Genomic DNA, 27,474 nt, shown 5'->3' on the forward strand with positions numbered 1-27,474 from the left:
AAAATTCAGGGTCCTGTCTATACTCTTCACCCGACCCTTACCTCTCCAGACTGTGAATTCTACCAATGTGTGATCACTACAGCCGAGGCTGCCTCCGATCCTGACATCACCAATGAGCTCACTTACTTACATTGGTGACCACCAGGTCCAGTACTGCGTCCCCTCTGGTAGGGCTATCTATTACCTGGCTTAGGAAATTGTCCTCCATGCACTCCAGGAGTCTCCTAGATTGCCTACTGCCTGCCATGTTACTGATGGTTGAAATCCCCCAGCAGGACAAGAGCCTGTGAGCACGAAGCTTCCTGTAGCTGGAGAAAAAAGGCTTCGTCAATAGGCTCCCCTTGATCAGGCAGCCTGTAGTAGACCCCAGCCACAAGGTTCCCTTTGTTGCCGCGGTCTCTAATTCTTACCCATAAACTTTCAACCTGCTCATGGCTATTCTTCAGGGACACTTCTTCACACTCTATCCATTTCTTGACATAGAGGGCAATGCCTCCGCCCCTCCTACCTCGCCTGTCCCTTCTGAACAGCCTGTAGCCTTCGATAGCTGAACTCCAGTCATGGGATTCGTCCCACCAAGTTTCAGTGATGGCAACATCCTTCTTGTCCTATTCGAAGTAGGGAAAAGTCAAACTCTGAAATACTTGTGGAAAAGAAAAAGCAATATTTCAGCCATTCATCATCATCATCATCATCATCATCATCATCATCAACATCATAATAATAATGCAGATGACACCAAACTGAGTGGGGAAGTAGACACTCTGGAAGGGAGAGCCACCCTGCAGGAAGATCTGGATAGCCTGGAAGAGTGGGCTAACAGGAACCTTATGAAGTTTAACAAGAAGACAAGTGTAAGGTCTTGCACCTGGGAAAACATAATCCAGGAGTGCAGCTCAGACTGGGATCCACCTGGCTGGAGAGCAGCTCTGTGGAAAGGGACCTGGGGGTCCTGGTGGACAGGAAGCTCAATATGAGTGAACAGTGTGCTGCTGCGGCCAAGAAGGCCAATAGGATGCTGGGTTGCATCAACAAGGGCATCACCAGCAGAGATAAAGAAGTCATTATCCCACTCTACTCGGCGCTTGTCAGGCCACACCTGGAATACTGTGTACAGTTCTGGTCCCCGTTATACAAAAAAGATGTGGACAGGCTGGAGGGGGTCCAGAGAAGGGCCACCAAGATGATCAAGGGTCTGGGAAGCCTGCCATATGAGGATAGGCTGAGAGAGCTGGGCTTGTTCAGCCTTGAGAAAAGGAGGCTTAGAGGTGATCTCATCACCATGTACCAGTACTTAAAGGGGAGCTACAAAGAAGATGGAGACTCCCTTTTTACAAGGAGTCACATGGTGAGGACAAGGGGTAACGGGTACAAGTTACTCCCAGGGAGATTCCGACTGGACACGAGAGGAAAATTTTTCACAATGAGAACAGTCAATCATTGGAATAATCTCCCCAGGGAAGTGGTTGACTCGGCTACACTGAACATGTTTAAGACTCAGCTGGACATAGTGCTGGGCCCTCTCGTCTAGATTGTGCTAGAAAGGTTGGACCAGATGATCCTTGAGGTCCCTTCCAACCTGGTATTCTATGATTCTATGATTCTATGAATAATAAAACAACAGCAACAGCAACAACAACAACAACAGTATTAAATACATTAAGAACTTTATTCAACAATTATTTCTTGAAAAATTCTTAAAAGATTAAACATTTAACCTGCTTTCCAACCTTAACGATTCTCTGATTCTATGTTCTCTACCACAATGCACTTCTGATGCTATAAGGATTTATTTTCATATAAAATCTAACTTAAATAAAATAATCACGGAGCACTTTGTATTTAAAAATTATATTCTTTCTTATGTGAACTTTATCAATAAATTAAGCTGAATATCCATTATTGTCCATGTCCTGGTTTCAGCTGGGATAGAGTTCATTTTCTTCCCAGTAGCTGGTATAGTGCTGTGTTTTGGATTTAGTATGAGGATAATGTTGGTAACACATTGATGTTTTAGTTGTTGTTGAGTAGTGCTTACACTAGTCAAGGACTTTTCAGCTTCCCATGCTCTGCCAGGTGCACAAGAAGCTGGGAGGGAGCACAGCCAGGACAGCTGACCCAGACTGGCCCAAAGGCTATTCCATACCATATGATGTCATGCTCAGCATATAAACTGGGGGAGTTGGCCGGGGGACAGCAATTGCTGCTCGGCGACAAGCTGGGAATTGGTCGGCGGGTGGTGAGCAATTGCATAGTGTATCACTTGCTTTGTATATTATTATCATATATTATTATTATTATTTTTATTATTACTACTACTACTACTGCTACTATTCTATTTTATTTTACTTCAATGATTAAACTGTTCTTACCTCAACCCATGAGTTTTCTCCCTTTTTCCCTTCCAATTGTCTCCCCCATCCCACTGGGGTGAGGAGAGTGAGCGAGCAGCTGTGTGGTGCTTAGTTGCTGGCTGGGGTTAAACCACAACAGTCCATTAACTGAAAAGGATTGAGCTTTACTGTTTCTGCTTATGGCATAAAAATACCTTTTTTTCAACACAAGGAAAAGTTCTGTTTAGAACTAAAGTAATTCTTGTAATGATACATGCTGTGTGGCAAAAGGTACGAAATCAAAATATGGCCTACATTACCCTAGGCATGATCTTTGCCTATTTGCAACAGGAGATAGCGCTTTCTCTGAAGAACTCAAATTTAAATAGGAAGGACTGGCAGTCCAAGAAAACATCACCTTTCATACAGAGGTGAAAAGTGACATGCTGGCAGAGAAACATGGTACATTTATGAATGCAATTCTTCTGTTTTCCTTAAAATTTACCAATCATCTTCTTTTGTGTCACCTGTTGATCTCATAGACATTTTAATTTCTTACAATTTTAGATACCTCAGTGAAGCACCTGAGAGAAGAGGATAGTTGCTGTAGGTGCCTTGCCTAGTTAAAGCTCCAAATTGTGTTTCTGTTATTAATTACTTCTAGAGGAGACCCTATCTTTCTGCTGAGAGAAGCAAAATGCTTAAGCATCTCACCTAAGTGTCAAAATTTAGCTAAAACGAATGTGGGCTTTGGTCGAACCATATCAATAAATCACGATTACAAACAATATGTGCATTTTTAAGAGAGATAATGCAGACACATATGCCGTTCACTGAATCTGTTTTTGTCTCTGTCCTGGTTTCAGCTGGGATAGAGTTAGTTTTCTTCTTAGTAGCTGGTAGAGTGCTGTGTTTTGGATTTAGGATGAGAATAATGTTGATAACACACTGATGTTTTGGTTCTTGCTGAGCAGAGTTTACACTAGTCAAGGACTTTTCAGCTTCTTGTGCTCTGCCAGGTGCATAAGAAGCTGGGAGGGAGCACAGCCAGGACAGCTGACCCAGACTGGCCAAAGGGCTATTCCATACCATATGACGTCATGCTCAGCATATAAGCTGGGGGAAGAAGAAGGAAGTGGGGGACATTGGGCGTGATGGCGTTTGTCTTCCCAAGTAACCGTTACACGTGATTGAGCCCTGCTTTCCTGGGGATGGCTGAACACCTGCCTGCCCATGGGAAGTAGTGAATGAATTCCTTGCTTTGCTTTGCTTGTGCGCGTGTCTTTTGCTTTACCCATTAAACTGTCTTTATCTCAACCCATGAGTTCTCTCACTTTTACTCTTCTGATTCTCTCCCCCATCCCACCGGGGGGGAGTGAGCGAGCAGCTGTGTGGTGCTTAGTTGCTGGCTGGGGTTAAACCACGACAGTCTCCATAGTCATTTTCTGGGATATGAAATCTGTGCATAGTTGTAATCTATAATATGTAGAGATGAGTGAAATTGTATGTAGTGGTTTCTCTTTGCTTCATTTTTATCTTTGCAAATAAGGAGTTCTTAACGTGTGTTGCAGAAGGTCTTCCATCCCTGTTGTGATTGATGGCTAGCAAACTGCTGGGGACAATTCCAGTTGGTAGGTAAGAAACACCATCTTGTTTATATAATATCTGTTGCAAATTCAAATAAAAACATAGAGTTTGCACACTAAAATAGTTACACTGCAGAGCAATGTGCCTATAAAACAGCATGCTATCAAGCATGACATGATAAATGAAATGCAATAAACTTCTATAATTTCAGATTCTCCCAGAGGCAGAAGCCGAGTCTATCACCTGTTAAGATTCACTTGGTGACAGCATAACAGTATCTCCGAGAAAGTACTCGCTGGGCTTGCTTTATAAGAAGTGAGTGGCTACTAGCGCACACTTAGTTAACTTCACACATGCTGCATCTGAGATAAGATTTGTAATTCAAACAACCAAATGCACAGGCAATGGTAGTTTGCTTGCTGGATTACTGGTGCTCCTGAACAGGAATGACCTGTTTTCTTCAGTAGATGGCAGCAGTACAGATACATACTAAAAGCTGGAAGTCCAAAAGCTGTTTGTAAAATAAAGCTGCTCTTTTCATATACTATCACTATTGTAAGTTTAATACCTGAGCATCTACGAGCCAGATGTTAAACCCCATCCCCAGCTTCAACAGTGACATGATTCACACATGTACAACTTTGTTTAAAAAAAAAGGAAAGAGAACCAAAAAAAACCTCCTTACTGATCAATGCTACTTTATTTTTATGTGCCAGTAAACATTTATTAGCATTAACTGTCTATCTGTACATGCAGATATATTTTTCCTCATAAGGTGTCCCATGGCACTACCAAAAAGGTTTTTCATCAACATTCTGGCTCTCTTCAGGAAGATATAAGTAGAGTACAGTTTTTGGAAAGGGGAAGAAGCAAAGAATGTCTCAAGGATTTATTTGTCCTCCATAAAATGTGCCTGTTTTGTACCACACAAATAATCATTAATTTAATTCAAACATGCATATTTTAGTTTATTATTTTTAAAGTATCAGAAATATTAAAATGCTCCCTTCAGCATCCCTGAAATGCTGTACCTAGGTCTTTATTTTTGAAGGAGGGGGAGACAAGAAGAGAGGTATGTATGTTCCCAAAGACGCTCAGAAGTGAGTCATAAAACTGAAGTCTAGCCCTTGGTGATCCTACTCTTAGATGCAAGAAACTTGGATTCAAATTCCTCTACCAGGTTCAGCATGGCAAATGGCATCTGCTTCCCCTCCAGTGAGTGCTCTAGCCCCAGGGCTATGAAAATACAGTTGTGTATTCAATCTGGTCCAGTAAATATTTCATTACTTATACATAGAGGTTGAATGCAGGGAGTGCATCACGCACCTTAGACGCTGGTGAGAAGCAAAGGGAGGCTCCCCACATGATACGACTTGCTGCAGCATAAATTTCGAACCTCAGATTTATACCTTCTATATTCCCTAAAAATATCCCGATGCATTCAGGGTCTCGTGCCTTTAAGATTTCTGCCCTTTACACTCATCACAAGAAATAGAATAGTAGAACTCTAGAGCAAAAATTGTATGTCTCTCAGGGAAAAGCAAAGCCTAAAATGAACAAAAGAAATCATTCACCATTTTGATGGATAGATTAGATTCTGCTTTTTTTATTTAAAATACTCTGTGTTAGTATTCACTTATGTGACAGACTATTGTGATTCTGTGAGATGGGGAATTTCTTAGGTGTAAAAAAACAACTATTACTCTAGTTTTCGACAAAGCTCAGATGCGTATGATGAGAAATGGTAAATAGTTCAGAGGTTTAAATGCCATGGGATACATTGAATAGTGCTGAATATGTTCCTGAAATTTGTAGTGGAGTTTTTTACCTCTGCATTTATTTTTCAAAGGCTTAGGTATTGCAAGTACTTTTGTCTTTCCTTGCTATACTTCACACAGCTGGTTTGTATCTAAAGTAATCTTCCATAGTCTACAGTAACAATATTAACTAACTTTAAAAAAGTTTAGCTTTAAGTTTGAATCATAATAATTGCTGGCCTAATTATAAAAAAATAGAATAATCTGTGGTGACAGCTTATAAACATAAATGTTCCCTTTGAGCAACTATAGGTAAGGACAGAAAAAAAAAAATCTTAACATGTCATATTGATTGCTGGGTCAATGCTGTTCTTGAAACTCTAAAATATGAATGAGCAGCCTTTGAACAGAGTAAGATACTAGATACCTTTGAACAAATCTGGAATGCATTTCTGCATTGCTACTCACTAAAAAGAACAAATAGAGGATAACCCTCAGATGATCAACCCTGTATCCACATGGGCTTCCTCTGTGTAGCCTAAAACCTAAATATATATTGACCAAATGACAGGTTTCAGAAGATATGATCATTATTTCTGATTCATTCAAGGAAGTAAACAACAGGAAAGGACAAGATTTATTTAGATCATTCCACAATTAATGGGAGGAAATTAAGCAGAGAAATTTGTAGACTGGACATCAGAAAATATATAATTATGGAGAGATCTGTCAGACTGTGAAAGATTCTGTAAGAGGAAACAAAAGAAATCCCATTGTTTCCGTAAAACTGGATGTGGTAGGGTGCTGGTGAATACAATAAACTTATAGGGTATGGTGGATAGAGGAAATCCCTAGAGAAAATGGAATTTTCAGTTTTAGATAATAATATTAAAAATTAAAAAAAACACAGAAATTATAGCTGCAGTGCCTCAGAGGAATTTGTATATCTTGGGACTCCACTTTCCCTTTTAGCTTTCTGGCTATGTATATTTACCATTATATATGTCTAACCCTTCTCATTTTGTGATGCCGTGAAGACAGTATGGAATACATCCAGCTGAGGTGTGATGCAGGAGAAATGGAATTACTGATGTTCATGTACTGAGTTCATGAAGCTGCATGGAGGCATAAAGCCTGTGAATTACAGCTTGTGCTCTGCATTTCCCAAATAAAAATATAAAATTTTCAAGTGGATTTCAGGAAAAGCACTTGAAAGTGTTTTGGAGGTTTGTGGGGGTTTTTAACAACTTTTTTTTTTTAATTAAAGTTTGAAACTATCCTTTATCTAGCCCTTTTCTCTGGTCTTATGCTTAATCTTTCTATGTTCTACTGGGTCCTGAAGTCAACAACATCAGTTTTCCCTAAGGAGAAGGGCTGGCGAGGAGGAAAGGGCTTACAATGAGTCCTCCATGTCCTGTCTTCCACTGGGAGGAACATGTTGCTGATGGTGGGTGTTTCCTCTGCTCTGGTCTTTGATCCGCTTGGATCCACTTGACACAAACGTATTTGTATAAATTTTCTCACACATAGTCTACTTTCTTTTCATTTGTATCCAGCTAATATTTGAATGTTGTACGCTAATCTCCCCCGGCCCATTAGTGCAAAGAGTTATCATTTGTTACTCAGTGACTATAGAGGTTTGTTAGACTTTTACTGCATATGGCACTCACAAACCTAAGCTAAAACTAGCTGGATAATAGCCACTTTACCAAAAAACAGATACAATCAGAGCTAAAGCAAGCTAAGACCATCTCAGGTCAGTACAAGCCTGAACGAGGACTGAGATCCTGCACTGTCAGGTCCTTACAGCATCTGTGGCCTTTTCCTGGGCTAAAGGTGGGATGAAATATTTCCTTCAACAACCTTTCTTCAACACTAAATCTGTATAATTTAATATGAACACTTAATATTATCCACAAACAAATGGAGTATGAATTTCTCAGAGACATCAGAATTTATATGTAGTTCACACAATTAGCAATGACAGCATTCCAGAAAGGTTAGGGAAAGTAAAGAAAGTGAGATCATTAGGATGGACATGTTGCTGCTAGACTTCAAAAGGATTTAGGTCTAGTAGTGTTTTCTGGCTGTTGGTTACATTACTAAAACTGTTTGGGGGAAGTCCACACAAGCTCAGTAAGTTATTCTTAGCCAACTTCTTAGCCTCCTTTGACATATCTGAAAGGTGTGGGCAGGGGTATCTTCTCTCATTTCAGAAATGGAGATCAATTTAATCCCTTTAAAATCAGCCTGAATCACTCCAGTTTAACACATATTACCATTTGAAGCTCTAGAAAATATGGCAATCAGAATTAACATCCACTATATTTTTCTCATCTGATTGTAAAATTCACAGGAAGAGAATGATAAAGCAGTATTAGTTGTTGTTTTAAGATCCTTTCCAAATAGAAATTTGTGCTCAATCTGTATAACCTCTTAAATTAGGAGGTCAGGCAATAGCATTTCTATAAGTCAGTTTTAGTCTGTTTCAGTCTTTCCCTCAGTGGAGGAAATCTGGGCTCCTAACTCCGGCACCAGGAATAAATTTAAGCAATATCTCACCTCCTGTTTCTTTGATTACTTTGAAAGATCATGGATTTTAAAGGAAGATTTTAATGGAAGATTTTTTAATGATACTGGATTTGGAAAGGAGTTTTAGCTGCCTATTATGTTGAAGAGAAATATAACCTGCAGAAGAGTTCTGAACCACACTGCTTTTGCATCTCTATGCACAAAATAATTTGCATTTTCCTCTTGGCAAGGCAAGAAACCAGACAGATTGATAGGAAAACAGGTTTCCTGGCTGATTGTTAAAGATGTTTCTTTGATTTGTGCAGAACAGCATGAAGCCGACACAGGATAAGTAATGCAACAATACAGGGGAAGGAATGGGCAATTTCAAGGTGCTCAAAAACCTGGCTTTGGAGCTCTCATGGGATTGTTCTCAGTAGATATTTGCACTATATTTTGATTTCCTTAAAACGTTTTTATCATTGAAAGCAAAAGGGAAGCAAAGAGAAAGCAACCAACAAACCTATAGTCAGGCCTAAATTACAGAACAGTCCTGGCATTTGTTTTCCAGATGTGGAAGTGGAATGTTTTTTCGTATCTGAAAACAATGGTGGTCTCTTTTGATTTGATAGCTAATTGTCTCACAGAAAGGTACAATGGCATCTCAGAACAGATTAGGTGTTTAGTCTGAGCTAGACAACCGGGCTCCCTCTGTAGCCAACTGTGGGAGATTAGTTCCTCTGGAGGGCAATTCATCCCATTTTATGATGGGTATTTAAGAGGGAGATCTACAGAAAGTGATTCATCTTAGCTATATCTCTCCATTAACTATGGAGAGTCTAAGGGAATAGCTTAAATTAGACATTTAACTTCAAGACAGCTAAAAGTAGAGGTGAGTCCCACCCCTTGTTACTATATGATATATGCCCTCATCATTCACAAAGGTTATGTTCAGCTGCAGATAAGGATTTGTTGGTGACTAGACTGGCCTTTATGTGGCATCCTGCCCACCAAACTCATCTACATCAAGGACCTGGCCTACTGAACTCACCAGGACTTTTCAGTTCATTACATTATTACAGAATTCACAGCTCTTACAAATTTGTACATACAGGGTGTTCTGGTCAAACCCCAGTGTCAGGAATAAATTTTGCCTTACCAGTTCCAGTTTTTTTTCAGGTATTTTTGGTATTCTCATCTCACCTTTTAGTCAATATCAATATTTAAAAGCCTTTCCTCACAGTATTCAGGAAGGAAATATTCAGCATGAGTGCAGAATTCAGGTTCCCTATTCAGTGAATAAGGACATAAGAAACTACATGGAAAACGGTGCAGGTAACAGAGCGCTGTGAACTGCTTGGATTGCAAAATTATTTTTCTTGGCATGTGTCGTGGTTTAACCCCAGCCAGCAACTAAGCACCACGCAGCCGCTCTCTCACTCCCCACCAGTGGGATGGGGGGAGAATCAGAAGGGTAAAAGGGAGAAAACTCGTGGGTTGAGATAAGAACAGTTTAATAATTGAAATAAAATAAATAAGAACAGTTAAATAGGCAAAGCAAAAACCGTGCACGCAAACAAAACAAAACAAGGAATTCATTCACCACTTCCCATCGTCAGGCAGGTGTTCAGCCATCCCCAGGAAAGCAGGGCTCCATCACGCATAATAGTTACTTGGGAAGACAAACACCACCACACCCAATGTCCCCCTCCTTCCTTCTTCTTCCCCCAGCTTATATACTGAGCATGACGTCATAAGGTATGGAATAGCCCTTTGGCCAGTCTGGGTCAGCACTCCCCCTGGCTGTGCCCCCTCCCAGCTTCTTGTGCACCCGGCAGAGCAGGGGAAGCTGAAAAGTCCTTGACCAGTGTGAGTGCCACTTAGCACCTATTTAACAGCAGCTTAGCACTACTTAGCAAGAACCAAAGCATCAGTGTATCCTCGACATTGTTCTCATCCTAAACCCAAAAAACAGCCCCATACCGGCTACCAAGACGAAAATTAACTCTATCCCAGCTGAAACCAGGACAGCATGTCTAACCAAAATCTTAGCCAACACAGAACATGTACCGATAAAGTCAATGACAAAGCTTGAAATGGAAACAACTGAAAACAGAAATAATTACTGCCCAACTGTCTTTGTTAAAAAGAAAACTTATTTTTGCCATTTCACTTAACACAATGCTAAGTGTGTTAAGTGTGTTTATTTTTAGTAAACAGCTACAGATATGTAGACTCATTTTTGGTGTCAACTGTTATCTAGTGTTACATGCATTAGATCCATCCCTATTACAGACAACCAATTATCCTGACTAATTCTACTGAAATCCTTATGTTACAGAGTATACTGAAACAGATCATTTATTCTAAGCCTGCTTTGGATGGATGAGCATAGGAAAATCCCTGTCTTACTTTTCCTTCATTTATGTCATGCATATTTTGAGAAACTTACTTCAGTTAAGTGTGAAGTCAGGCCATTTAGATATATGTCCAAACTTAAGATGCTTTTTTTAATCTGATATAAACCTCTTTATGTTACAATGTTGTGCAGGAAATTTCATGAGCATATGATTTGTTATTATTATGACAGCTCATTTGGGCTGTCTAGAAAACAACATTTCAATTTTATGAAAAAAAGATTGTTTCCAAATCAGTTTTTGTTCTGATGCAGAACCAAATTGGATCTGTTTGATTTCTTAGTATCTAGGTGGAAAAAAACATCGAGATCAATGGCCTATAACTGGTTTTCTATCTATCTTCCCTATGCATATCCTGACATCTCAGCTACTATCTAGGTCAGCATGGCTCTCTGAGACCAGAATTTAATGCTGGACTTAAGAAAACTTCATCACTTTTGTCAAAATAAATGTTTTCACACACAAAAAAAAGCCCAGTTTTGATAAATATGTATGGATATCTCCTAAATTTCTGTCTAGCTATTTATCTCAATCTGCAGAGCTCTATAATAAGCGAGAGTATACGTCTTAGCAGGATGAATCTTAGCAGGATGCATTTGCTCCTACATTGAACTTAAGGTCTGTGTCTGTATGGTTTCTTTGCTGAAGACAGGTCACAAATGGCTAATTAGTATCAGTCATGGCAGACTCTGAAGCTATGGTCAAAAAGATTACCTAGGGCTTATGTTCCTGTAAATGTTTTTACTTAAATTTAATTGTGCACTAAAAGTCTGTTGTATAAAGACAAGAAGACAAATAGGTATATCTTCAGATTTAAAAGCTGGTTGACATTCTTATTTTCATATATATATATTTATAAATTGGTTGAATACACTGAATACATCTCAGGTTCTCAGGTTCTGTCATGCATTCACAGATTTCCTATGATACTTTTGCTGACAATAAAACTTAAAACAAAACAAAACAAAAATACACCTAGCCTTCTCTTAAAGAGGTAACAGTCAGATAAGAAACTCTGTAGTTTCGGAAAACTTATATCATACTGAAGAAGATTTCTGTCGTCTTCTTAGTAGTAACTTTTATGATAGTTGAAATACAGAGGATTTTTATTATATATTTTAAACAATTTTTCAGTCTTTTATCTGGAGTTCTTTGATCAAATATGAGCTACAGGGAATTCAGAAAAGCTTTTTTCACTTTCCATGTTCTCCTGCTGAAATCAAAGTGATGGGGTTATCATGTTGACAAGTGCTATTATTTGACAAAAGTAGGCACAATATTGACAAGGGTTGATTTGACCCTTATTCTCTTTAAAGTTTTGCATGCAGTTGTCTCTGTGGTTTGGCTGAAGAAGCATTTCAAATCAACGTTTGTTGTGTTTGCATTCTTTAAGGCAATAATTGCCTTGATAATTGCATGCACAGAATTGCCATACCATTGCCATAGCATCTGAACACTTAGAACTCTTTCTAAGATTCATTGATTATGCATAGGTAAATGAAGACATGATACTCTGCCAAATGCAGTCTGCTCTGGGGTAGAAACTAAGTAATAAAGAAGGGCAACACGAAGAACCTTGTAACAGTTTTCTCAGCAAATAATGCATTAGTTTCTGCATTTGTTAAGAAATTAAGTACAGCCTGGGAACGCATAATTTCATGTGGTAATTCCACAGTGATGAAATCTTGTCTGTCCACATGTCTCACAGCTGTTTGGTCTGCCTTCCCCTCCCAACTTTCAGCACAACCAGTCAAGAATGCTTTGTGAACTAAACTGCTAACCTGATGCAAGCCAAAAATAACTTTTCTTCCAATTTTGGTATTGTGTAAGGCCTACCTTTCACTTGACTCTCTTAATCAGCTTAAGGGTTGGAATGAAAAGATGGGCTTGAGTCCCTGTGGAACAGAGGAGCCCATCAGGAAGTGATGAAAGAGCGGTAACTGTTTCCTGGAGACATCAAAGGTTTAGCTGACTTTGTGTCACATTACCTGACTCTGTGTTGTAAGGGAAATGTTCTCTGAAGTCTTCATCCTCTGATTATTAAGAAGAAAACAAATGTTTTACACCTTGCGAGTTGTGCAGACAACCTTTCATCCAAGGGAGATGAGGGCATTTAGGGGGAAGAGGGGTGTAGGAAAGGCAGGTGAGCATCCTTCATCCCAGCACGCCATCAGGATATTGCTGAAGACATAAGGATAAATGGCCTGGCGTCTTGACTTGGCACTGGGTTGTACAGCACAGACATATCTAAGAATGTCAGAGTACTAAAGCCCTTTGCCAAATATCTTCCTGTCAGCTCCTCAGCGTATTTAAAGTCAGACCAGAATTAGCAATGGTTCTGTTTGTTCATTACTACTGTCTGAGCTGTCATAGATCCATTATATCGCCGGGCATGGCGTGAGGGTCGTGTCTCTGCAACCTCTCAAAACAGTATTAGACTTCACTTGTTCAAGTGTTAGCTCTCCAAAGTTTTATACTCATTTCAATATTAATTAAGGATTTTGTATGTTGGAAAAAATACTGTTTTCAAATGGAAATAATTTAAAAGGTGCATTTAAAAAAGAAACTTGTGAAATAAAGAGGAAAATATAAAAATGTATGTAAAACAAAGTGACATTTCTGGTTTATCATGACTTATTGTTTTTCTGTTTCTTAAAGTAAAAAATTTGCAGTTTTTCCCCAGTAACTTTCGGAACTATAGATTTTCTCATGAAACACTGTCATTAACATTCACTTAGATCAAAAAAGCAGCTTTGATAGTATCTGAAAACATTTGATTTTCCTCATCACTCCACACTGTAATTCATCATCACACTGAACTCTGGACCATATATTCCTGGCTAACTCAGATAAAAGTCTACTCATGAAAGCAATATTTCTTAAAGTAAAAGTTAGCAGTTGGAAAAAATATCCAAGCAGCCTGATGAAGAAGAGCTGTGGCAATCACATGTAACCTAAAAAGACTTCACAGTTCACTGGGACACTGTCTGAAAAAATTAAGTAATGATGACTTGTATAAGGAACATTTGGTGAAAGAAAGAGGTACAGAAGCAGAAGCATAGTTAAGTTCCTTTAAGTTTTTTTTCAGAAAATATTTCCTGAAATATCTTTAGAGACAAAAAAGAGGAGAGTTTGCACACATGCATGCATAGAAGCATATATTAAAGGAGACTTTCTCTGCCTATTGAAGCTTTATTTTTTACTTTACATGTTTGAAGTTTCCATCCAGGAATGTTATGGCTCTTCTTTTTTTTTTCCTCAAGATTTTGCAAAAGAAAAGAAAAAAAAACTTGGCTGTGCTCATACATTTTTGCTATTTCTTGAGTTAGCTCAGGGTGGGAGGTGGAGCTTGCTCTTCCTTTTCTTTCATTAGTTGCTTTGAGATTCACATCTTTTTTTCTTTGAACTCTTTTATTTGAAATTCTTCTCTTTAAGTCAGCAGGGAGCAAGGGTTGATGAGCCCCAGCCTCAGCTACAGCCTTGGGGCAAAGAATCTTCTTTTTGAATAATAGTCTTATGGTTTTATTTTATTTTATTTTTCCCTGAAATGTATCTTGGATATGTTGATTTGTAAAAGGCTCTTCTGAGGTTTGCACTCATCCTCTTTTCTTTATAGTTTTCTGACTTTTTTATTTTTCCCTTACTGTGTTATAAGTTTACAGAATGTTTATACATTTTTTTTCCAGAATCCCCATCATGTTTTTATCTATTATGGTGGCTTTGATAGATATATATTTCCATTCTGTGTTTTACTTTTCTTAAACTGATGTAAGATCAGAGTAAACATTTGCCACCTGGCTTCCTAGATATTTAGTGCAAACAAGTATTGAATATCATGGTGCATTCAGTTTTCATATATAAAGGATTTTTACTAGGACATCACATGCCACATTTCATTGTTTAAACCAGCACTTAGAATGATTAATACCATGTAGGTCTGGGAATTTTGTTAAGAGACAAGAGGTAAAATTTTCTGCAATGTTTCTGATTTATTCCTAGTTTTCATGTTTCCTTCTGTATAACCTAGTGCTTAAAGCACTTGCTTAAGAATCAGCCTTCCTGAGCCTGAATGGGTTTAATTCTGCATCTTCTGTTACCCAAGGACAGACCCTATCCCCCAAATATACGTAAATTCATGACTCCTGTTGAGGCATTCCTGGCTACACACTGGCTCATCGATATTCATAGGGAGAGAGCATGAAAAAGAAAACATAATTTGGAAGCCTAATGCCTCTGATACTCCACTGAGAGAAAGGAGGTCTGTGTTCTAATCCTTGGTTTCCTTATTTATCTCTTAAATTACCAGTCAAAAGGGAAATCTGGGGTTTTCTCATTTCACACTGGTACTGCTATTTCACTGTAGTATAACATTTCAGTCTTCATGAGCAATATATTCATTCTTCACAATCCCATGAAGTTCTTTGTGTCTTAAAGGGCTGCACTAAAAGGTGTCTGGTATTCCTTTCTTGTGAAAAGTAGGGCCCTGCTTCTTGATTGGGGAAATTATCCCTTTCAGAAATGTTGTGTTCAATCACAGTTAATCACACCATTTGGTTTACTTATTTGAATTTGCTTCATTTTGCTTTGGTCAGTAGAGTAGTTTGGATCTTGATATCAGCCATTCTATGAAGCATGTGTGACATTTTGCTATAAGAGACTATTGTTTACTACACATATTGATTCTTAAATATTCCACAACCAGCGTTAAAGATGTTGAAAGCACCCATAGTCACTGTTTGATTAATTTGTACATGTTTCTCTTTTCATTTTAACATATGTTTCCTGTCCCTTGGGAAATGTCTTTGGCATATTCCTCGTGACCTCTTAGCCTTTAACACAGATCTTTGGAATAAGTACATTCAAAAACCTTTTACCCTAATGTAAATGGACGCATCTTGCTCCCTTTCTATTTTGGCCTGGAGGTAGAGGGTAACAAGATCTATATGCTTTTATCAGTCCAATTCATTCCATTTCTAGTAGAAAGCAATATCTTCATAATACTAGCTGTAATCATCATCTTGCCAGTTGTAGCAGAAGTGAGTCTCCAGATTTTGTTTCTAATACAATTAGGGTTTAAGAGAATGCAATGTTGCTGTTGGTTTTATATTTTATTCCTTATTATTACTATTATTTTGCTTCTGTATTTTGTGTTTCCTCTTCTTTGTACAGCCTCTCTTTTTGGGATGAAGGGGGAAACTTATGCTCACCACAAAATCTCATACTCAGAAGAAAGTGTTGAGAAGGTTTTCAGTGTACAGTATGTCATTAAAAATGTTCATAGTGCTATTCAAAATCTGAGGAAAATCAGCAAGACTAACAGAAAAGACATAATAGTTCTACATGAAAAAATGTTGAAACAGTCAAACTGAATTTTTTTGCAGGAATGTGTCATTCCAACAAAATTTTGCGAGGGAGAAAAGCTCTCATTGCATCATTTTGAATTTACTTTTTTTTCATAATCTTAAACTGTCTCATTTTTAAAAAGTAAAAATATTCCTTTTTACATAACCTTTTTAAAGTACTTTTGTTTAGACTTTTCTGTTATATTAATGTTAAAATAATATTCTAAATTAATTATTATATACACTTAGTCTAACATTTTGTACCTATTTTTATTATGCTGCAATGATACTTCAGTATAAAATTCAAGCAGTTAATCAGTGTAAAACCTCAACATTTTGATCCTTTATTTCTTAAAAAGAATTGATAGTGTTCAGAGACAAAATTTCAAATGTCAACTTCTCTTTCTTCTTTGTGTCTTGATTTGAAATCAAAATCTATGTTGAAATGCCACAACTTCATGTAAAATAGGCATTATTTTCTGAACAACCCAAAAGGTAGAACATTTCACAAGGAAAGGTAGTGGATACACTGTTGCTGGAAATTGTTAGAACAAAATCAGATATCTTTATAAAAATATACTTCATTGCAGATCCTGGGAGGGATTTATGGCTTGTGCAACATGGAAGAGAAAATTCTCAAGCTGGAGAACTATGAAGAGATTCTTTGGGGTGGTTTGGGGGTTGTTCTTTTGTGGGCTTTTTTAATATATTGGGGGGTGTGTGTATCAGAATGTCCATACAAACCATTTGACGCTTCATCTAGCTTCTGACCTAGGTTGTAGGTGCCTATGGATAGAATTTGAGATATATTGAAAGTATGAAGTTATTTGTCCCCTGCTATATTTTCATTTTCCAGTAGTCGGTGGTATTGGGACTTCGTGAAACACAGATTATATACAGCATGCTATTAAAAACATCTTAGGTTGGGTCCTGCTTGCTCATATGGGCAGGAATTTTTAAAAGGTAGTTTGCCACCTTCTTCAGCTAAGGATTTGCCTTGGTAAGCACAGCTGTGCCTGGTCCTTATGATGCTCTCATAATTAATTTATGAACATAGAATCATAGAATCATTAAGGTTGGAAAGGACCTCTGAGATCATCGAGTCCAACCGTTAACCTAACTGCCAGGTCCACCTCTAAACCACGTCCCTAAGCACCACATCCACACGTTTTTTGAACACTTCCAGGGACTGTGATTGCACCACTTCCCTGGGCAGTCTGTTCCAATGCCTAACCACTCTCTCCATTAAGAAATTTTTCCTAATATCTAATCCAAATCTCCCCTGGCACAACTTGAGCCCATTTCCTCTCATCCTGTTGCCTGCTATCTGGAAGAAGAGACCAACCCCCACCTCGGTACAACATCTACTTTATTCTATGTTAAACAGATTCTTCCTCATTACTTAGGTATAGTTGGCAACTTCTAGTCATGCATTAAGATCATCTCATGTAAATATAGCCATCTGGAAGCTAGGCATCCAGTTTCAAATAGTCATCTAGGTTCTTTGTGCTGTCAGCAGAGACATGAGGCACTTCCAGAGGACAATTTAGTTTGTTGCAAGATAAATGACTGATCTTTGGAATGAATTTCTCTCTAGATATGCCTCTCTCTGGCTGAATAGGGAGCCCAGATAAACCAAATAACCTAGGTGCCCTGTTTTCACATGGCTATCTTTAAGAAGAATCTTACCTTCATTGACAAGAGCAGCTTCTGTTGTGCAACTCTTCTCACTTCACTAACGTGACGTTAGTGACCCAAGTCAGCAGGCACCCTGCCTTCTTTTTAACACGTTAGCAAATAGAGACTACAGCTATGCTAGTAAATGAAATCAAAAGTGAACCACTTTCTAGTCCAGCCTAGCTTGCACTCACAGACGTTAATTTATCTCTCAAAACAAACCACCTGCATTCAGACTACCCACTAGCCCAAAACTATACAAACCACAGACTGTGTCAGAATGAAGTCTGACAGAGCAGTTTTCATGGTTTAACCCCAGCCAGCAACTAAGCACCACACAGCCGCTCACTCACTCCCCCCTGGTGGGATGGAGGAGAGAAGGAGAGAATGGGAAGAGTAAAAGTGAGAAAACTCATGGGTTGAGATAAAGACATTTAATAGGTAAAGCAAAAGCCACTCACACAAGCAAAGCAAAACAAGGAATTCATTCACTACTTTCCCATTGGCAGGCAGATGTTCAGCCATCTCCAGGAAAGCAGGGCTCCATAACAGTTACTTGGGAAAACAAACACCATCACTCCAAACATCCTCCCCCTTCCTTCTTCTTCCCCCAGCTTATATACTGAGCATGATGTCATATGGTATGGAACAACCCTTTGGCCAGCCTGGGTCAGCTGTCCTGGCTGTGCCCCCTCCCAGCTTCTTGTGCCCCCGGCAGAGCAGGGGAAGCTGAAAAGTCCTTAACTAGTATACACAATACTTAGCAACAACTAAAACATCAGTGTGTTCTCAACATTATTCTCATACTAAATCCAAAATACAGCACTATACCAGCTGCTAGGAAGAAAGTTAACTCTATCCCAGCTGAAACCAGGACAGCAGTAGATAAACTAGACTCAACCTCACCTGACAATTTAATAGGGTGATTGCAGAACATTATTTTTGGCCTGTGTCTTGGCCTGATTAGTCAACTGGTATCACATGTACCCAATAGTACAGCACGCTCTGATACGGGCCTGTTGGATGAGTAACCTTTTGTGCAAAAATACACAATGTTTTTGGACTTCATTAGTGTACTAGAGAAAGCTCTGAAGTTCCTGTCTGCTGTAATCTTTACAAGAAAGTCAGAAATGCTAGGTAGCTTTCCTCTTGTGACCATCACTCACCAAGCTGTTTCTCACGCAGATGGAGCTCCCACTAAAACATGCAGCCACCCAGGTCTCTGGCTGCAGGGAGTGCCAGAGCCTTGCTCTGGTGATGGAGGGCAGCCAAGACAACACCTGCATGAGGTGCGAGCAGGTGGAGGATCTGCTCAGCATGGTGGCAGAGCTGAAAGAAAAAGTAGCAAAACTGAGGAGTATCAGGGAGTGCGAAAGGGAGATAGACTGGTGGAGCCACTCCCTACCATCCCTGAGACAAGCGCGCCAGATGGAAGCATCAAGATGAGACGCTCCCCTACCCTCTTGCCACCAGGCAGAAGGAGGGGACCTAAGAGACAGAGGGGGGTGGAAACAGATCCCTGCTCAGCACAGCAGGCGAATCGTCTCCCGGCCTACCTCGCCTTCCCAGGTGCCCTTACACAATAGGTATGAGGCCCTGGAACTTGAGGGCCAGGAGGATGATGATGCAGACAAAGATCCATCCAGGGGGTTGACTAGGGTGAGCCAGTCAGCCCCATGCATTACAACGGCCTTTACTTGAAGGATCAGCAGTGCAGGTAGTGTTTTCCTCCATCCCTTCAGTAGCAGGGAGGAATACGGAAAGGAACAGGAAGACCCACCTCATTAACATGTGGCTCAGAGGCTGGTGCCAGCAGTGGAATTTTGGGTTTTTCAATCATGGGGCAGTTTACATGGCACCAGGACTGCTGGAGACAGATGGGGTTCACCTGTTGCAAATGGGGAAAAGGATTATGGCTCAGGAGTTAGCAGGCCTAGTTGAGAGAGCTTTAAACTAGATGCGAAGGGGGAAGGGGATAAAACCAGGCTTGCTAGGGATGAGCCTAGGGGTGGAATGCCTGTGTTGGAGACGAGATCAATAGCCCAAGTGAAGTGCATTTACACAAATGCACACAGCATGGGCAATAAGCAGGAGGAGCTGGAAGCCATTGCGCAGCAGGAAAACTATGATGTGGTCGCCATCATGGAAACATGGTGGGATGACTCACACAACTGGAGTGCTGCAATGGACGGCTACAAGCTCTTTAGAAGGGATAGGCAAGGAAGGAGAGGTGGTGGGGTAGCCTTGTATGTTAGGGAGTGTTTTGATTGTCTAGAGCTCAACGACGGTAATGATAAGGTTGAGTGCTTATGGGTAAAGATCAGAGGGAAGGCTAACAAGGCAGATATCCTGGTGGGAGTCTGTTATAGACCACCCAACCAGGACGAGGAAACAGATGAAGCATTCTACAAGCATCTGGCTGAAGTCTCACAATCCCTAGCCCTTGTTCTCGTGGGGGACTTCAACTTACCAGATCTCTGCTGGAAATACAACACAGCAGAGAGGAAGCAGTCTCGGAGGTTCCTGGAGTGTGTGGAAGATGATAACTTCCTGACACAGCTGGTAAGCGAGTCAACCAGGGAAGGTGCCCTGCTGGACCTGCTGTTTACAAACAGAGAAGGCCTGGTGGGCGATGTGGTGGTTAGAGGCTGTCTTGGTCACAGTGACCATGACATGATAGAGTTTTTGATTCTTGGAGGAGTAAGTAAGGGGGTCAGCAAAACCACTACCCTGAAATTTAGAAAGGCAGACTTTGGATTGTTTAGGAGCCTGGTTGAGAGAGTCCCTTGGGAGGCAGTCCTGAAGGGCAAAGGAGTCCAGGAAGGCTGGATGTTATTCAAGGAGGAAATCTCAAAGGCGCAGGAGCAGGCCGTCCCCATGTGCCGCAAGTCAAGCAGGCAGGGGAGAAGACCATCCTGGCTGAACTGAGAGCTTTGGCTGGAACTCAGGAAAAAAAGGAGAGCTTACCACCTGTGGAAGAAGGGGCAGGTGACTCAGGAAGACTACAAGGATGTTGTGAGGTTATGCAGGGAGAAAATTAGAAAGGCAAAGGCCCAGCTGGAACTTAAACTGGCCACCGCCATTAAAGATAACAAAAAAGTTTTTATAAATATGTCAGTGACAAAAGGAGGGCCAAGGAGAATCTCCCTCCTTTGCCCACATTGCCACAAAGAGTGAGGAGAAGGCTGAGGTACTTAATGCCTTCTTTGCCTCAGTCTTTAATAGTCAGACTGGTCATCCTCAGGGTTTTTCAGGCCCCTGAGCTGGGAAATGGAGATAGGACGCAGAATGAAGCCCCAGTAATCAAAGAGGTGGCAGTCACCAACCTGCTCTTCCACCTGGATGCCCACAAGTCTATGGGGCCAGACAGGATCCACCCGAGGATACTGAGGGAGCTGGCAGAGGAACTTGCCAAGCCACTCTCCATCATTTACCAGCAGTCCTGGTCAACCGGGCAGGTCCCAGCTGACTGGAAGTTAGCAAATGTGACAGCCATCTACAAGAAGGGTCGGAAGGAGGATCCGGGGAACTACAGGCCTGTCAGCCTGACCTCGGTGCCGGGGAAGGTCATGGAGCAGATCATCTTGAGTGCCATTATGCAGCAAGTGCGGGACAACCAGGGGATCAGGCCCAGCCAGCATGGGTTTATGAAAGGGAGGCCCTGCTTCACTAACCTGATCTCCTTCTATGACAAGGTGACCCGCTTAGTGGATGAGGCGAAGGCTGTGGATGTTGTCTTCTTGGACTTTAGCAAGGCCTTTGACACTGTCTCCCACAGCATTCTCCTGGAGAAGCTGGCTGCTCATGGCTTGGATAAGTGCACTCTCCGCTGGGTTAAAAACTGGCTGGACGGCCGAGCCCAGAGAGTGGTGGTGAATGGAGTCAAATCCAGTTGGCGGCCGGTCACGAGTGGTGTTCCCCAGGGCTCAGTGTTGGGGCTGGTCCTGTTCAACATCTTCATTGATGATCTGGATGAGGGGATTGAGTGCACCCTCAGTAAGTTTGCAGATGACACCAAGCTGGGTGGAAGTGTCAATCTGCTGGAGGGTAGGAAGGCCCTACAGAGGGACCTGGATAGGCTGGATCGATGGGCCGGGGCCAACTGTATGAGGTTCAACAAGGCTAAGTGCCAGGTCCTGCACTTGGGTCACAACAACCCCATGCAATGCTACAGGCTTGGGGAAGAGTGGCTGGTGAGCTGCCTGGCAGAAAAGGACCTGGGGGTGTTGGTTGACAGCCGCCTGAACATGAGCCAGCAGTGTGCTCAGGTGGCCAAGAGGGCCAATGGCATCCTGGCTTGCATCAGGAATAGTGTGGCCAGCAGGACCAGGGAGGTGATAGTGCCCCTGTACTGGGCACTGGTGAGGCCGCACCTCGAGTACTGTGTTCCGTTTTGGGCCCCTCACTACAAGAAGGACATGGAGGTGCTGGAGTGTGTCCAGAGGAGGGCAACAAAGTTGGTGAAGGGTCTAGAGAACAAGTCTTATGAGGAGCAGCTGAGGGAGCTGGGGTTGTTTAGCCTGGAGAAGAGGAGGCTGAGGGGAGACCTTATTGCTCTCTACAACTACCTGAAAGGAGGTTGTAGTGAGGTGGGTGTTGGTCTCTTTTCCCAAGTCACGAGCGATAGGACAAGAGGAAATGGCCTCAAGCTGCGCCAGGGGAAGTTTAGGCTAGATATTAGGAAAAACTTCTTCACCAAAAGGGTAGTCAGGCACTGGAACAGGCTGCCCAGGGAAGTGGTTGAGTCTCCATCCCTGGAGGTATTTAAAAGGCAGATAGACGTGGTGCTTGAGGACATGGTTTAGTGGTGGACTTGGCAGTGTTAGGTTAACGGTTGGACTCAGTGATCTTAAGGGTCTTTTCCAACCTTAACAATTCTATGATTCTAATCATTGCACTCTTGCCTTGTGCTCCTTCCGGCTGTTTACCACATTTACCTGTTGTTATCTGCCTTAAACTTCATATCTATTTTGCAAGATTTAAAGAACAGGAACCTTTTTTTTTTTTTCTGTGGGTGTGCTCTCTAATCCCTAACCAAATGTTGAAAAGTTATTCAACATTATTTATTGAGAAAAGGCTTTACAGAGAACCTAATAAAAGTAAATAAATAAATTCATTAAAACAAACAAGATAAAAAAAAAAGGAGGGATTTGCACACAGGCTGGTTTGAAAATAATAGCATTTAGGTCTTTTTTTTTTTTTTTTTTTCTATTTGGGCCATTTTCCTGAGCTACTAAAAATAAACAAATTTTGTTATTAATACTCAGTTTTCAGTAGCTACCTGAAATTACAGGATTTGAACTAATTTGTTTGTAGGACAGAAGCCTGCATCTAGTGAGATGAATGGGGTCTTCAGTCTTGCTAAAATGGGTTCAAGATGCCACTATAAAAGGTTGGAGATACTTTGCGTGTGAGAATAGTGTCTCTACACATCTCAGTAAAAGTCCTAATTTTTCTTTTACAGACCCAGTGATCCTATCCCTACATTTCTCCTTAGGGCAAACTTTTTTTCATTCATGGTTAGTTGCTTTGTAATTTTTTTTCTTTTCTTTTTAACCCTTCTTTTATGAAACAACAGACTACTCTCCCAAGAATATCTATCTGAAAGAAAGAGGACCCATGGGTCAGATGCACACCCTTGACTTCCTACAATAGAGTTCGTTAGGAAACCAGAGTAATTTGGTTAGATGGCCCAGTAGAGGGATAAATTAAATAAATACACAATAAAATTAAATAAATGCACAATAAAAATAGCACACTGTTACTATAGGGTTACTGGATTGTAGCAGTAAATGAACTGAATAAAATTTTATGGCTTCTTAACATGCTGAGGTTTTGCAGTGTCGTCCATCTTGTAGCCTAACAACATTTCCCAGCCTGCTATCAGTGAAACTAATAGTGCAGATGGAAATTTTATGAAAAATGGGAAATCTATGTTGGTTTTATATTATGTCAGTAGAATGAATAAAGACTGTATTTTGGCATTAATAGCTAATGGTGGAAAGTGCAGAGGGAGGGAGAAAGAAAGAACTGCTACATTTTCAGCTTTTTAAAGAGTTGGCTGTAATTATGATATTTGAATGTCATTATCATTAAGCTGATATAAATTATTTAGTAAGAAGATGAACAACGTGAAGAGATCATTGGTGTATTCAAGCATCTTAGTTGTATTCCATAAGCCTCCTTGTGACTCTCGGACTGCTGTATTAATCACATGGATACCACAGATATGTTGTGTTGTTATCTTGCACTGCAAGGTCAAAGTTTTGTACTAACATAACATATGGGAAGGAGTGGGGAGGGGAGAAGAAACCTCAAAATTATTAATCATACTGCAGAACAATGATAACAAAGGTTCTTTACTGACTTGAAATGGGCTCCTTAATGCCTCTCAGGCAGAGATGTCATAATGACCTCCATATCAGACCTCCTTAGACAACACACATAGCACATAAAGTGGATACACAGGAAGCAGCAAGTACAACAGTAACAGACCAGCACTCAGCTGAGGTCTGCTTCTAAGCAGACAGAAGCACAGGTGTGGGAACATGCTTCAGAAAGACAGTCTCTGGATGGCTTTTGCTTTCATTTCAAAAAAAAAAAAAAAAGGAAAAGCCAGGAAAAGCTTGTTGTTCCAACTTGTTGTGTAAGGAGGAGCAAATATGAGTTTTTTTAAGGAAAATCAGAGAGTTCAATTCCCTTTCCAGGAATAGTGTCAACCTCTTGAGTAAAACAGCACAAGCACATCCTTTGATAATATATCAACATGCTACAAGTGAGTAACACATCCATATCTGCTAAAACACTGTATCTGCTAAATATAAACCCAAATCTCATTAAAATTAGCTGTTTTAAATACTCTCCTGAGCTTATTTGTGAGATGTTTTTCCTAAAGGTTTTGCTCCTTGAATTAATTGTGAATGTTTCTTTAATATAATCATTTGCCAAATAGTTGGAATAAATAATATTCAGACTGTTTTCTTTTAATGGAAAAGAAATCTCACTAGATATTAATAAAATGACCAGTTTCTTATGATCACCAGTGTTGAGTCTTGAGTAGATTTTATATTTTATATATATTTTTATATATATATGTATATGATATCAACATCAAATGTTGATGATTAAGAATATTGCCAGTTTACATCACGGCAGAGTCAAAAGATCGGTATTTTCTCTGTTAACCTTATGATACTACTTAAGAAGAACCCAAGGGGCTTTTACGAGACCTTTATTAGTTTGAATGCTAGAGAAGTAATCTAAGTAGCCCCTTATATTCCCTTTGTAGTGAAAAGAGGGAGAGAGAAAGAGAAATAAAGAGAGACAGAGGAAGAGGATGAGAAGGAGAAAGATCTGGAGAAAGGAAGAGAAAGAGGACGAGAAAGGGAAAGAGAAAAGCAGAAAGAGAGAGAAAGAAGAAATAAGACCAGAGTATGATTTATTTTATTTCATATATCAGTCATTGAATTGTCCTTTCCAGGTGTTTCTGTCATCAATAGCTATAGAGGGAACATCCATAACTACTTTAAAGTAGTCAGACTATGAAATCAGTTGAAATAAACCCCATCTTTAGTGATGTACTGTTGAACTCATCAATCATCAAATGGTCTCAGCCATGACTGCTTGTGAAAATTTTACCCTGTCCCTAAAATATCTTAATAGTTAATATGAATTTTGGAAGAAACATCACTTATAATGAAATGCATTTTTTAAAATAGAACTTCCTCAAAATCAATTTGATCTTCAAATATTTGCAATGAAGAATGTCATCTCTGAAGTCTTAGTGAACTGTATTTTATGTCCTTGTTCACTGCAATATTTTGAAATCAGTATGAGAAAGTTCTTTGCTTATTTTTTTTTCATTATTTTGCTAAATCTGCTTTTGAGAAGACTTGAAAAATGCAGAGAAACATTGTGAAATGATTTTCATATTTCTTTCCTTCTTTAAGGCTGGAAATGTCATTCATATCAGATTCTTAGGATTATTTTCCTTTCTGTTTCCAAAAGAAATATCAGCTCAATAGTCTCTCTTTTATTTCTCATGCTTCTTTTGACTTTTATACTTAGACATTGGCAGTATAATATAAACAAAAACAATGCACAATTTAAGGTAAATTTCAAAGTGTTGATATTATTCTCATGACTTCCATGTAGCATAAAAGGCATATAGACCTTATTTTGGCAGGGAAAAAGAAAGACTCAGCCTCGAATAACACAAAAGCAATACTATCTTCCACATCACCAAAACTTATGCATAAAAGGTTAAAATATCACATGCAGCATGTCAGGATGTTGCTAGGAGAGCTGGCACTGTAGTAAAATAATCTATTCAGTCAAATTTCAATATTTGCGATTATTTTCTTATTGCTATTCCTTTAAATACTTATGCCGTCACATTCAACTGGTTTTTATTTATTAATAAAAAAAAGTTGCTGTCTTGATGAGCTTATTTTAGTTCTTTATAAAATGCAAAATGTGTCTCTGTCTTTTGTCTATATGAGCAGGATTACAACACAGTTTAGAAATTTTTGACCCTGCCTTTAGTCAGGCAGATGGACTATATGACCTCTGGAGGTCTCTTCTAATGTGATTTATGAGAATCCATGAATCCTACTCTTGACTCTTTTTAGGATTAGTGACCTACAAGATGTAACTTAACACAAATCAGGTCTTCTACCTTTCCCCAGCATTTCCCATTTTGCTAGTGGTCTGTTAATAATACATCAGTTTTGTGAAGTTGTATCTCTATAAAACCCACATCTCAGAAATAGAAAGCATTTCTGACACAGTAGCAAAGAGAATAGAAAAAAGTATATATAGTAAAGGGTTAAATTTGCAAAGGAACAAAAAGAGTCTTCATGTCATGTGACCAGCTGTGAACAAAATTAATTTGCCTCTTGAATATAGCTACTAGGGAAGGTCCCAGGAGTGGTGTGTGAAATAGAAGGTTGTAAATGTCCCAAAGACCTTATGCAATTTTAGGGCTTGTTCAAAATCAGAAGTGAAAACTAAATAGTGCTAAAAAGAGAGTGAAAAAATAAAAATGTTTTAACTCCCATTGTATATTAAGTGTTCAGGAGGCAAAAATCAGACAAAACCAAGTATTCATCCTCCTGCTTCATGTTTAATCTCAGCTCTCTTCTAAGTTTCCCTCCACTCTCCACTCTCCTGTTAAACTCAGTTTGGTTTTTGCTGTCTTTTCCCTCCTCTACTTCAGCTGCTATCTCCCTGTGCCTCTTTCTTCATTCTGCTTAATTCGCCAAAGCAGTTGTGCCTGCTTTATCTGATTGACTTTAACAGGATTTCTCAGAAGCTGTAAGTAAAGTATGAGGTCTCTGTCTCCTTGTTCCTCTTTCAGCCATGTAATTTCTTATTGACTTTTAAATACTCCAAATCTCCACGGCACTGAACCCCCTTAACTCTTTCTGACACAGATGGGAGCTGAGGACAACTGACATTTCATAGGAGCTGCTCAGCATTTCACCATATCGATATGTAAGTGCCCGATGGGTCAGATCCAAAGTCTCCTGAAGTCAATGGAAAAGTCTCTCATTGGCTCAAACAGGCTTTGGATCAAACCCTATTTGTTTATCTGCCCTTCTGTGTTAACCTTTTATGTTTCTCATCTTTCCCTATCAATATCCCTTGCTAGAGGCAATCTTGTCAGGGCTAAAAACATGATGAAAATTAATAAGGTAACTGCATTATTCAACACATAAAAAAAAAAAAGTTAGCTTGAGTTTACTTCAAATGAGCAAAAGTTTGTGGCTGGAGAGCAGAGCAGCATTTAAATTATCAGATTTGGTACACTGAATTTTTTGTTTCTTCAGCCTCTTACTGAGAAATTAAT

This window comes from Platalea leucorodia (assembly GCF_965183815.1).
Source record: "Platalea leucorodia genome assembly, chromosome: W".
Classification (NCBI taxonomy): domain Eukaryota; kingdom Metazoa; phylum Chordata; class Aves; order Pelecaniformes; family Threskiornithidae; genus Platalea; species Platalea leucorodia.